General features: G+C 47.7%; 1 protein-coding gene across 1 annotated transcript in view; it reads right to left on the minus strand.

The window, feature by feature from the left end:
* Positions 1–14516, minus strand: part of LOC138268010 (disintegrin and metalloproteinase domain-containing protein 10-like) — a 148243-nt gene that overhangs the window by 132870 nt on the left and 857 nt on the right. The window lies entirely within an intron of this gene.

A 14516-nucleotide genomic window follows, 5' to 3' on the forward strand; every position in this document is an offset into this window, starting at 1 on the left:
TCCCTCTCTATGGCTAGGATCTGTCTTTCCAAAGCCAATCTTTTGGCCATCCTGGCTAACTGGATGCCCTCTTCACTGGAGTTATCCTCAGTGATTTCAGAGTTGTTGGTCCCTCCTGTGAGGGAACCAGCATCTCTGACTATTATTTGTGGAGTCAGGGCTTGAGTAGCCCTGCTCTCCCTAAGTAGGACTGGAGGGGGGGAATTTCCCTCCAAGTCACTATCTTCATCCTCTGAGTTGCCACCCTCAGAGGGGTTGGCCTTTTCAAACTCTGCCAAAAGCTCCTGGAGCTGTATTTTGGTAGGTTTGGGGCCCATTGTTATTTTCTTTAGTTTACAGAGTGACCTTAGCTCTCTCATCTGTAGATGGAGGTAAGGTGTGGTGTCGAGTTCCACCACAGTCACATCTGTGCTAGACATTTTGCTTCTAAAAGTTGGAATACTTTTTAAGAATCTACAACTAGTTCTAGGTTCTAATTCAAACTTTTACAAACTTTTAAACTCTAAAAGAAATGCTAAACAGGATCTAACACAAGGCCCTAGCAGGTCTTTTAAGAATTTAGAAAACTTTTCAAATTGCAAAAATCAATTTCTAATGACAATTTTGGAATTTGTCGTGTGATCAGGTATTGGCTGAGTAGTCCAGCAAATGCAAAGTCTTGTACCCCACCGCTGATCCACCAATGTAGGAAGTTGGCTCTGTATGTGCTATTTCAAAGTAAGGAATAGCATGCACAGAGTCCAAGGGTTCCCCTTAGAGGTAAAATAGTGGTAAAAAGAGATAATACTAATGCTCTATTTTGTGGTAGTGTGGTCGAGCAGTAGGCTTATCCAAGGAGTAGTGTTAAGCATTTGTTGTACATACACATAGACAATAAATGAGGTACACACACTCAGAGACAAATCCAGTCAATAGGTTTTGTTATAGAAAAATATATTTTCTTAGTTTATTTTAAGAACCACAGGTTCAAATTTAACATGTAATATCTTGTTTGAAAGGTATTGCAGGTAAGTACATTAGGAACTTTGAATCATTTCAATTGCATGTATACTTTTCAAGTTATTCACAAATAGCTATTTCAAAAGTGGACACTGCAATTTTCACAGTTCCTGGGGGAGGTAAGTTTTTGTTAGTTTTACCAGGTAAGTAAGACACTTACAGGGTTCAGTTCTTGGTCCAAGGTAGCCCACCGTTGGGGGTTCAGAGCAACCCCAAAGTTACCACACCAGCAGCTCAGGGCCGGTCAGGTGCAGAGTTCAAAGTGGTGCCCAAAACGCATAGGCTATAATGGAGAGAAGGGGGTGCCCCGGTTCCGGTCTGCTTGCAGGTAAGTACCCACGTCTTCGGAGGGCAGACCAGGGGGGTTTTGTAGGGCACCGGGGGGGACACAAGCCCACACAGAAATTTCACCCTCAGCGGCGCGGGGGCGGCCGGGTGCAGTGTTAGAACAAGCGTCGGGTTCGCAATGTTAGTCAATGAGAGATCAAGGGATCTCTTCAGCGCTGCAGGCAGGCAAGGGGGGGCTTCCTCGGGGAAACCTCCACTTGGGCAAGGGAGAGGGACTCCTGGGGGTCACTTCTGCAGTGAAAGTCCGGTCCTTCAGGGCCTGGGGGCTGCGGGTGCAGGGTCTTTTCCAGGCGTCGGGACTTAGGTTTCAGAGAGTCGCGGTCAGGGGAAGCCTCGGGATTCCCTCTGCAGGCGGCGCTGTGGGGGCTCAGGGGGGACAGGTTTTGGTACTCACAGTCGTAGAGTAGTCCGGGGGTCCTCCCTGAGGTGTTGGTTCTCCACCAGCCGAGTCGGGGTCGCCGGGTGCAGTGTTGCAAGTCTCACGCTTCTTGCGGGGAGATTGCAGGGTTCTTTAAAGCTGCTCCTTTGGATAAAGTTGCAGTCTTTTTGGAGCAGGTCCGCTGTCCTCAGGAGTTTCTTGTCGTCGTCGAAGCAGGGCAGTCCTCAGAGGAAGCAGAGGTTGCTGGTCCCTTTGGAAGGCGTCGCTGGAGCAGAGTTCTTTGGAAGGCAGGAGACAGGCCGGTGAGTTTCTGGAGCCAAGGCAGTTGTTGTCTTCTGGTCTTCCTCTGCAGGGGTTTTCAGCTAGGCAGTCCTTCTTCTTGTTGTTGCAGGAATCTAATTTTCTAGGGTTCAGGGTAGCCCTTAAATACTAAATTTAAGGGCGTGTTTAGGTCTGGGGGGTTAGTAGCCAATGGCTACTAGCCCTGAGGGTGGGTACACCCTCTTTGTGCCTCCTCCCAAGGGGAGGGGGTCACAATCCTAACCCTATTGGGGGAATCCTCCATCTGCAAGATGGAGGATTTCTAAAAGTTAGAGTCACTTCAGCTCAGGACACCTTAGGGGCTGTCCTGACTGGCCAGTGACTCCTCCTTGTTGCTTTCTTTGTTCCCTCCAGCCTTGCCGCCAAAAGTGGGGGCCGTGGCCGGAGGGGGCGGGCAACTCCGCTAAGCTGGAGTGCCCTGCTGGGCTGTGACAAAGGGGTGAGCCTTTGAGGCTCACCGCCAGGTGTTACAGCTCCTGCCTGGGGGAGGTGTTAGCATCTCCACCCAGTGCAGGCTTTGTTACTGGCCTCAGAGTGACAAAGGCACTCTCCCCATGGGGCCAGCAACATGTCTCTAGTGTGGCAGGCTGCTGGAACTAGTCAGCCTACACAGACAGTCGGTTAAGTTTCAGGGGGCACCTCTAAGGTGCCCTCTGTGGTGTATTTTACAATAAAATGTACACTGGCATCAGTGTGCATTTATTGTGCTGAGAAGTTTGATACCAAACTTCCCAGTTTTCAGTGTAGCCATTATGGTGCTGTGGAGTTCGTGTTTGACAAACTCCCAGACCATATACTCTTATGGCTACCCTGCACTTACAATGTCTAAGGTTTTGTTTAGACACTGTAGGGGTACCATGCTCATGCACTGGTACCCTCACCTATGGTATAGTGCACCCTGCCTTAGGGCTGTAAGGCCTGCTAGAGGGGTGTCTTACCTATACTGCATAGGCAGTGAGAGGCTGGCATGGCACCCTGAGGGGAGTGCCATGTCGACTTGCTCGTTTTGTTCTCACTAGCACACACAAGCTGGCAAGCAGTGTGTCTGTGCTGAGTGAGAGGTCTCCAGGGTGGCATAAGACATGCTGCAGCCCTTAGAGACCTTCCTTGGCATCAGGGCCCTTGGTACTAGAAGTACCAGTTACAAGGGACTTATCTGGATGCCAGGGTCTGCCAATTGTGGATACAAAAGTACAGGTTAGGGAAAGAACACTGGTGCTGGGGCCTGGTTAGCAGGCCTCAGCACACTTTCAATTGTAAACATAGCATCAGCAAAGGCAAAAAGTCAGGGGGCAACCATGCCAAGGAGGCATTTCCTTACAGAAATACTACATGTTAAATTAAAGAGCTGACTGAAACCAAAACGTACCACAACACAGGTCCAGGAAAAAGTTGAATCACCCTGAATGTTCACCATTGTATATCAGTAGATAGCCTAAAACGCAAATCTCATCAGGTGAACCCTGAAGAAGCTACGTACAAAAGTCCAAATACATTTTACCTTGTGCATTGTGTATACATGAGGACTGTGGTGGAAGTTGCTCATTCCTGAAAGCCCACAGCACTGCATGTGTAGCAATGTCACAAATGAGCTACACAAATGAAATACATTTAACATAATGCAGCAGTTTGCTTTTAGACCACACCTTCTCCAAAAGCACCTCCTTTTCTACCGGACCACACCGTTTACACTAGACCACACCATCTACACCTGAGCTTTCCTCCTACAATAGACCACACCAACTCTTCTGCCCATCCCTTATCTGCTGAACCATACTGCATACACCAGCATGCATCGCCTCACTTGCTCCAATAACTCACTCCTTCTCTGCTAGTCCCTAGACTCCTCCAACCCATGCGTCCTCTTCTAGCATGCACTGCCTAGGCTTGTCCAGAGGATTCCAAGGATCAAAACATCATTCATCAAATCATACTTTTCCCATCAGTATTTGAACCCTCTGCTCACCGCTGGCCAGACCACCATCATCCTCCACCCTCCTCTACTAGTAAACATTCTCTTGTCGGTCCACACCTCCTTCACCAAGCTGCACCTCATCCATTTGTCACACTGCTCCGTGAGGACACATCCTTCTATTAATCACGCGCACCTCTAGGCCACACTCTTCAGTTAAGCCACACCTCTCCATTAGGCTACATCCCTCGATTAAGCCACACCGCTCCATTAGGTCACGCTCCCCTCTTAACCCAAACCTTTCCATTCGGCCACACTGCTCCATTAGGCCACACTTTCTCCCTGACCACATGTATTAAACACCACCTCAACATCCCCCCCACTAGAATACCAACTCGCAGAGCCCACACCTTCTCCAACAGCAGACTCACAGTGCACTTCCTGCCCCTCATCCACTATCACCACTCACTAATTCACAATCCTGCATCTCCCCTGCTAGACACATTCTCATCCAAAAGTAAAGCAGACATGTTCTGGAATTAGCCATAGGTGTTTCTAGACCAGTGGTTCTAAACCTTTTGACTTCTGTGGACCCCCTCTTAATTATTACTGGAACCCGGGGACCCCCACTAAATCATTATTGGAATCTAGGGACCCCTACTGAGTTATTACTGGAAGCAGGGGACCCCGGCCTAAGACTTTTCAACGATTTAAACCACAAAATAATACACACAAAGTACAGGCACAAGCATTCATCAAACAAATACACAAATGATGATACATTATTTTATTGAATTCATGCATAAATGTTAAAAATTGAATTTTAATAGGAAGGTTGGAGCCTCTTTTAATTCAACTGAGACCATACTATATTCTGTTTGATGCACTTGCACTGCTTCTATGAATCAATCTGATGATACTAACTTAATTTTTAGACATCAATTTTAAATTCCTCATTTATTTACACAATTTAAATGTTCAAATCCACATTTTCTTAATTTATATGCACTTTATTCATCTGCTACTATGATTTAATTTTCTAAGCAGTCGCGGACACTCTGAGTCGGTTTCACTGACTCCAAGGGTCCATGGACTACAGGTTAGGGACCACTATTCTAGATCATATCTAGAACACATCCCCGCCAAGTCTTACCAGTAGGAAGCCTATTCTAATAGACCTTCTCTTCTCCAGAGACACACAGAGTAGGCTCACGTCACAAGAACTCACCACCAGCCTGCAATCCCCACCCAATTTCCTCTCCATGTCCACACGACCACTCACCTCCTGAAGCTGTGACACTGTGAACTTCGGCCAAAGGCAACGCCTACTCTGTTAAACCACAACTATGTCAATGGACTATAACTACTACCTGTTTTGTACACATCTAATGTCCAAACCAGATAAAATATAACAAAGACCTAGGGTAGTTTGCCTCTAAATGAAAACAAAAATCACTTAAAATCAATCTGCAATTATATTTACTGGTACCTTTTCAAACATGCGGGGGTCAATTTTTGGAGATGAAAATCTACCTAACATGATTTAAGGGGAGCTTGTAACTATTTTACAAAGGCTTGTAAACAAACTTAACTGAGAAATTGGTAGCGCAGAGTCAATTCTCTTCGGTGTATAATTGCAAAAGGAAACTCCTAGGTTAGCATGTATCTCATGGACCCCCATCTTCAGGGGGGGGGGCAGTGCAGTGCTGACATTTAGAAAGACGCGTAGACATCTTGGGCTCAAGTGCATGCTTTGAGCATCTGTGAGCAGCTGTCACTTACTCTTGTAGTACCCCTGAATGACTTAGGAGTACTCATTGCTCTCATACAAGAAGTTCAGGAGTAAGTCAGGAGCACTAAAAGGTATGTCACAGCAAAATGTCTGTCAAATAAGATCCAGGCACAAAGGGTGCCATGTCTTAAAATATGTCCCAACTCAGACTTGAGCATGTGGAGGAAGCTGGGCCCAGAGTACTTGGACAGCTCTGGTCTCAGATACATTTGCACCTTAATTTGCATCAAGCACCAGGTGCAAAAGTGACAACTAAGCAGTTCAACACCAATGTTTTGCAGTGGCCGGCGAGTGCAAATGTCCTTTTCTGAACAGTTACCAGTGTCATCACCAGGATTTTGGGGTCCCCTTAAAGCCCAGGTCTGGAACAGCTTTGTAGTTTACTGTCCATTTTCTGTTAATCATAAGCCCCTTGATGTCAATCAACATTAAAAAATACATTAACGACGGAGATGGAGAAACAGACAGGTGTGCGAGAGAGAGAAAGGTCACTTGCCCTGGGGTCCCCCTGGAAGGTGAAGGCCCGAGGCACTTGCCCACTCTGCCCATGCTTTAAAACCTTTGTGCCAGTTAGCTGGTCAAACGAGGGCACAAAAGTACCACTCTACGACAGCCTTGTCTCCTGAGCCTGAAAGCACGGAGCACCAGCAGTCACATTTCACATGCCTTTACTGGGACTATATTAAACACCGTGCCGGACTCCTTGAGTTTCACAGCCCTAAACTTAGACATGTCTGCACGCGGCCAGCATCCCAGCCGTGTAAGTTACCAGTCCGGGAGATGCAGGGGCGACCAATCTGAGCGAGCCTCTGCCATCAGTAAAGAGGAGCACAGACCTTGTCCTGCTGTGTATTTTCTTAATTTTAGAAGGCCTTTGCAGCCACCAGAGATTGCAGAATCTTTCCTTGCAGTCTACGAAAACCCACAATCAGGCTTGGTTTCCTTTTAACAAGGTCACAGGGAATTAAGTCGGCTCCGGCTATGTCGTTTCTACTACAACAAATTACAATTTTCTCCAAAAGGCTATAAATTATTTTGTAAAAAAACACCTTTCATATTGGTGTTGGTTGGTAGTTAAGGCTCGCAGTTTTTCCTTTTAACAGATTTCTACAATTACTACATTTCTACTGGTTTGTAAATATAGAAGTAAGCATTATGTTTATTTGCCTTATTTTTAAAAACAGAAGGAATACAGAAATAAGGTCTTCTTTAGAAAGACTCGCCACGCTGTCTGTCATAACAATGGTAACCTAGAGCGACATCATGGGAGGCTTCAAGCAAGAAATGGGAGTGCCTTAAATAGCCACAGACGTTCCTAGGCGCTGCACTGCTAATGTTTAGAAATTACTTTATTACATTATTACATATTGCTGCTGAGAGTTCTTGAGCCCTGGCAGTACCAATTCTGAACATTTATCTTTTAAACAACTGTGAACTATGCTAGCTGAAATTGTATTTTTTCACAGAATACATAATAAATATTGATACATACAAATAAAACAGAAAGACAAAAAATAGACTGATACATATAAACATGTTCACAAAAAGCCTGTCATAAGACCGAAAGTCTAACATATAAAATATTAAGGTAATAGGAACTATGGTTCCCGTGCATCAAAACAACTAACTATGAGGTAAGAGAAAAGGGAACTTAAACAAACATAAGCAAATTAACAGGTGTAAAGAAATGGCTCCCTGTTGCAGTTACCCCCCACTTTTTGCCTGATACTGATGCTGACTTGACTGAGAAGTGTGCTGGGACCCTGCTAACCAGGCCCCAGCACCAGTGTTCCTTCACCTAAAATGTACCATTGTATCCACAATTGGCACACCCTGGCATTCAGATAAGTCCCTTGTAACTGGTACTTCTAGTACCAAGGGCCCTGATGCCAAGGAAGGTCTCTAAGGGCTGCAGCATGTCTTATGCCACCCTAGAGACCCCTCACTCAGCACAGACACACTGCTTACAAGCCTGTGTGTGCTAGTGAGAACAAAATGAGTAAGTCGACATGGCACTCCCCTCAGGGTGCCATGCCAGCCTCTCACTGCCTATGCAGTATAGGTAAGACACCCCTCTAGCAGGCCTTACAGCCCTAAGGCAGGGTGCACTATACCATAGGTGAGGGTACCAGTGCATGAGCATGGTACCCCTACAGTGTCTAAACAAAACCTTAGACATTGTAAGTGCAGGGTAGCCATAAGAGTATATGGTCTGGGAGTCTGTTTTACACGAACTCCACAGCACCATAATGGCTACACTGAAAACTGGGAAGTTTGGTATCAAACTTCTCAGCACAATAAATGCACACTGATGCCAGTGTACATTTTAGTGTAAAATACACCACAGAGGGCACCTTAGAGGTGCCCCCTGAAACTTAACCAACTAGCTGTGTAGGCTGACTGGTTCCAGCAGCCTGCCACACTAGAGACATGTTGCTGGCCCCATGGGGAGAGTGCCTTTGTCACTCTGAGGCCAGTAACAAAGCCTGCACTGGGTGGAGATGCTAACACCTCCCCCAGGCAGGAGCTGTGACACCTGGCGGTGAGCCTCAAAGGCTCACCCCTTTGTCACAGCCCAGCAGGGCACTCCAGCTTAGTGGAGTTGCCCGCCCCCTCCGGCCACGGCCCCCACTTTTGGCGGCAAGGCTGGAGGGAACAAAGAAAGCAACAAGGAGGAGTCACTGGCCAGTCAGGACAGCCCCTAAGGTGTCCTGAGCTGAAGTGACTCTAACTTTTAGAAATCCTCCATCTTGCAGATGGAGGATTCCCCCAATAGGGTTAGGATTGTGACCCCCTCCCCTTGGGAGGAGGCACAAAGAGGGTGTACCCACCCTCAGGGCTAGTAGCCATTGGCTACTAACCCCCCAGACCTAAACACGCCCTTAAATTTAGTATTTAAGGGCTACCCTGAACCCTAGAAAATTAGATTCCTGCAACTACAAGAAGAAGGACTGCCCAGCTGAAAACCCCTGCAGCGGAAGACCAGAAGACGACAACTGCCTTGGCTCCAGAAACTCACCGGCCTGTCTCCTGCCTTCCAAAGATCCTGCTCCAGCGACGCCTTCCGAAGGGACCAGCGACCTCGACATCCTCTGAGGACTGCCCCTGCTTCGAAAAGACAAGAAACTCCCGAGGACAGCGGACCTGCTCCAAGAAAGGCTGCAACTTTGTTTCCAGCAGCTTTAAAAGAACCCTGCAAGCTCCCCGCAAGAAGCGCGAGACTTGCAACACTGCACCCGGCGACCCCGACTCGGCTGGTGGAGACCCGACACCTCAGGAGGGACCCCAGGACTACTCTGATACTGTGAGTACCAAAACCTGACCCCCCTGAGCCCCCACAGCGCCGCCTGCAGAGGGAATCCCGAGGCTTCCCCTGACCGCGACTCTTTGAATCCTAAGTCCCGACACCTGGGAGAGACCCTGCACCCGCAGCCCCCAGGACCTGAAGGACCGGACTTTCACTGGAGGAGTGACCCCCAGGAGTCCCTCTCCCTTGACCAAGTGGAGGTTTCCCCGAGGAACCCCCCCCTTGCCTGCCTGCAGCGCTGAAGAGATCCCGAGATCTCTCATAGACTAACATTGCGAACCCGACGCTTGTTTCTACACTGCACCCGGCCGCCCCCGCGCCGCTGAGGGTGAAATTTCTGTGTGGGCTTGTGTCCCCCCCGGTGCCCTACAAAACCCCCCTGGTCTGCCCTCCGAAGACGCGGGTACTTACCTGCAAGCAGACCGGAACCGGGGCACCCCCTTCTCTCCATTCTAGCCTATGTGTTTTGGGCACCACTTTGAACTCTGCACCTGACCGGCCCTGAGCTGCTGGTGTGGTGACTTTGGGGTTGCTCTGAACCCCCAACGGTGGGCTACCTTGGACCAAGAACTAAGCCCTGTAAGTGTCTTACTTACCTGGTTAACCTAACAAATACTTACCTCCCCTAGGAACTGTGAAAATTGCACTAAGTGTCCACTTTTAAAACAGCTATTTGTGAATAACCTGAAAAGTATACATGCAATTTTGACGATTTGAAGTTCCTAAAGTACTTACCTGCAATACCTTTCGAATGAGATATTACATGTAGAATTTGAACCTGTGGTTCTTAAAATAAACTAAGAAAATATATTTTTCTATATAAAAACCTATTGGCTGGATTTGTCTCTGAGTGTGTGTACCTCATTTATTGTCTATGTGTATGTACAACAAATGCTTAACACTACTCCTTGGATAAGCCTATTGCTCGACCACACTACCACAAAATAGAGCATTAGTATTATCTATTTTTTACCACTATTTTACCTCTAAGGGGAACCCTTGGACTCTGTGCATGCTATTCCTTACTTTGAAATAGCACATACAGAGCCAACTTCCTACAACAGGTCTATGCAGAAATGCATTAATATATGCAATTTGTTTGTTTTTATAGTTTTATATAGTGCAAAATCGACCTGAAGGTAAATGAAGGGTTATACGTGAGCCGGTGACATTACAAAAGGAGACATGCATTTTCATTTTTTTTTAGGCACAGGGACATTTAGAGATTTGCGCAGAATCACAGGATGTTGAGACTAGAGCCTGGTTCCCCAGTTCCAATGTCGGCAGCCATGACAGTTATACCACATCTTTAGCACATTATACTGAGTACAGAGTGGCGAGCCAGCAGAAGAAGACAATGAGTGCACTATATTTGTATAGTTGTTCCTGTAGGAAGCTGGCCTGGTGTGTGGTGGACACCTATGGTATTCACACCTTATACCAGGTCCAGGCGACCCCTATTGGTGAATGAAGACAGTGTCTAGTAAGTCATGGCTCTCTAAAGATAGCTGTGGATGAGCTGCCAAGACTTATCTAGGAGGAGTGTAAAGTACGTGCGATACCACAGCAGTCACGCAGCAAGTTATCACACCTGAAAGGAACCACACAGTGTTGCAAAAATAGAGGTACTTTATTATAGTACACTGAACTAGATTACTATTAGGCAGTCCCCCAATTGGAGATAAGTACACACAGTATATATATATATATATATATATATATATAAAAATATACACATGCACAGTAATAGTTAGGAATTAGCATAAGGGACAGCAAGCATTGGCAAGTAATTGTAAAAAAATAGCTAGGGCCCTGGGGGAGGACCAAGCCATATAGTAAAATAGTGGGATGCGAAGTGAAGTCTCCCACCCAAGGATATGGAGTAGCCAGAGGGGAGCTGTGAGAACTCAGGATTCCAAGAGGTGAGCAGAGGTAAGTACCTGGTCTTCCCAAGGACTAACAACGTGACTTAGAAAATAAACTTTGCAAGAACAGGACCAGACCAGAGGAACCCAAAGGTGGATTCTGGAAGAAGAGACCTGCAAAAGAAGGGGACAGAGGCCAGTCCACGATGGAGCATCCAGACGGGGCAGGAGCCACTACCCACCCTTCTGTGAATGAAGATCCGGGTCGACAGGGGCAGATGTAGATCAGCTGTGGAGTCCATGAGCTGCAGGGAAGTCCTTGGAGTCATGCAGATGATGTCTCACGCCGGTTGCTGGGTCGCAGATGGTCAGTGGTCAGGAGTACCACCACCAACAAGCCTTGGCAAATGCAAGTTGGAACAAAAAAAGAGTTGCAAGGCTGAAGAGGACCAGCAAGGTCCAGGGGACTCGACCCTCAAAGGGGAGTCTGGGCTGACCCTCAGCAGTTGGGAGAGCAAGTAGAAGCAGTAAGGGCCCCCATAGTAAACCCACTGGCAGCAGGCACATTAAGTTGCAGTGAGGCAGAGTCAGCACACCTGGAAAGGAGTCCAACGTCACTGGAGCAGCAGCGGAGAGACTGGCTTTGCAAGGATGAAGTGCTGGAGGCCGGGATACTTGGAGCCTGAACATCCCTTGGAGCAGATGTCAACAAGCCTTGGTTGCTGCAAGAGTTTCGATCCACAGGGGTACTGTCCTGCAAGGAGAGGCAATGGGCCACCGTCTCCCAAGTTGTACAGAAGGCAGAGAGGACCAAGGGGACCACTCAGACTCACCGCTTGTGTTGCAGGATCCATGCAGTTCCAGAGAGCAGATTCACGCAGCCGGACATCATTGTCTTAGGTGCCTGCAGATGCAGGGGGATGACTCCTTCATTCCAAGGGAGATTCCTTCTTGCTTCTTCATGCAGCAGAAGTCTTGCCAACCCTTAGAGGATGCACAGCCATGGAAATGTTGCAGTTGCTGGAAGGAGCTGGGGAAACAATGTTGCAAGGCAAGGTCCTCTCTGGAGTTGCAGTCTTGTCGGTTCAGGTGGCCAGGAGCAGAAAAGGTTGATGCAGACGAGTCCTGGTGGAGTCTTGCAAGACAAATCTGAGGACCCACCCAAGAAGGAGACCCTAAATAGCCCAGGAAGGGAGATTGGTCACCTAGCAGGGTGACCACCTACCAGAGGGGGTCACTGGCATTGCCTGCCTGACCTGGCCACTCAGATGCTCCCAGGGGGCCTCTGCACATCTTGTTTTCAAGATGGCAGAATCAAGTGGACATCTGGAGGAGCTCTGGGCACCACCCATGGGGTGGTGATGGACAGGGGAGTGGTCACTCCCCTTTCCTTTGCCCAGTTTTGTGCCAGAGCAGGGACCAGGGGACCCTGGACTGGTGCAAACCTGTTTATGCAAGGACACCAAATGCGCCCTTCAAAGCAAACAAGGGTTGGTTTGGAAAGGCTACCCCTCCCCAGGCTTGTAACACCCTTTTCCAAGGAAGAGGGTGTTGCCTCCCTTTACCACTGGAAATCCTTTGCTGTGCCCTCCCCTACCTTAGCTGGACAAGCAGCAGGAGGGCAGAAACCTGTCTGGGGGGGGGGGGCTGCAGCAGCGCAGGCGGCCCCCAAACCCTGGAAGACTGGTAGGAGCAATACTGAGGGGCCCTCTAAGGAGCCCCCCAGAGTGCATGGACTCATGCCACCAATACAGGCATCAGTATTGCGCTATGATTCCAACATGTTTGATACCAAACATGCCTAGGTTTGGAGTTACCATTATGTAGCTGGACATAGGTAGTGACCTGTGGCCAGTAAACAAGTAAAGTTACTTCCCTGCACTTACGAAGTCCAGTGCATTGGAACTGGAGTTCATAGGGGTACCTCTGCTCAGGCAGGGGTGCCCTCACACACAGGAACGTGCACGCTGCCCCCTGGGTTAGAAGGGCCTGCCATAGGGGTGACTTACAGTGACCTGGTACAGTGACCAGCAGTGAAAGGGTGCATGCACCTTTTCACGCCTGCTGCAATAGCAGGCCAGCAGACAGAGTTTGCATGGGCTCCCATGGGTGACATAATACATGTTGCAGCTCATGGGGGACCCCCTGGTGTACCAATGCCCAGGATACCGAAGTACCATATACTAGGGATTTAGAGGGGTACACCAGTATGCCAATTGTGGGGTGTAAAGGGTACCAAAGCAAGCACATTTGTAGGAGAGAGCACAATCACTGGGGTCCTGGTTAGCAGGATCCCAGTGAACACAGTCTAAACAGGCAAAAAGTGGGGGTAACCATGCAAAAAGAGTGACTTTCCTACAGTTCCTCACTCAGTTCAGTGCAAGGAGTGGAGGTGGAAGGATACATCCTATCAGCCAAAATCATTAGGTAAGAGATGAATACTTAACTGGGCTTAGACAAAAGGTGATTGACAATGTCTCAAGCCAATGGCTGGAATTGGCAGTCGAGGAAAGCCAATGGCTGAAAGGGGCAGACCCAAATCCCATTTATATATATATACTTTATATGTATAAATATGTGTATATATGTTTATATTTATGTTGGAAATTGGTCTGTTGGATACATGCTCTGACAAAACCAATGCTTAAAAAGAAAGACACTGAAAAGTGCGAGAAGTCACAAAGATGTGTATTTCGGTCCTAATTATTTAACATTCGTAAGTAGTCAAATGTTGCCGCACAGGAGATGAAAAGGGATGGCCAGACTTACAGCTGCAAACCCCATTTCAACACCCTGGACACAGAATGGCAGTGTTACTTATAAGCATATATAGGGCCGGAGGATTCAAGGTCACCCCTCTGACACGCCCTCTCCTGAAAAGGATTTTAGTGCCTAAAAAATATTAGATCCTGGCACACCTGAGTGACTGGTGGGTGCCTGCAATGAAGAACCCTATCACGGTCTCAGTACTCGGCGTTCCCTCCTCCCCCTCAAGTCCTCTCACCCTAAATAGTGTACCCCTCCATCTGCGGAAGGGACATCTTTACATGAAGCATGACCACTAGCAGAGAATGCTCTTTCGGCTGAGTAGACCTGCGGATGGACCACCCCTGCACCTCTTTTCACCACTGCCTAATAAATGCCATCTATTCTTATCCAGTAGCTATCATTGCCACCCTGCAGGATTATACACAGAACTACTAGAAATGTGCAATTCTGCGGCATAATTAGATATTTGCCACCTTTGCACATAACCCACCAACTACTGCATAATCTGCAAATTTTAACAAAGAAAGAAATTTGTCTGCAGCTGAAATGGATTAAACGTTACTAAAAACGTGGCAACGTGGGTGCTCACGTAGGGGAGAGGCCTTCACAAAGGTTAACTGGTCATCTTTCAGGTGCCAATTTCTGTATTTCCTTGTCAAACTGGGACTAATGAGATGAAATATTTACCTAGACAGTATCACTATGTGTAAAATTCCCAAAATAATTAAGCAATACTATCAAAAAAATGAGCAGCAGTGTGTGTCTTTTTGCTGGATAATGTAGTCAGCCCCGCCGCATATTTGGTGCTCCCCTGCCGCATAATT

The sequence above is a fragment of the Pleurodeles waltl genome, chromosome 12 (genome assembly GCF_031143425.1).
Source record: "Pleurodeles waltl isolate 20211129_DDA chromosome 12, aPleWal1.hap1.20221129, whole genome shotgun sequence".
Lineage (NCBI taxonomy): Eukaryota > Metazoa > Chordata > Amphibia > Caudata > Salamandridae > Pleurodeles > Pleurodeles waltl.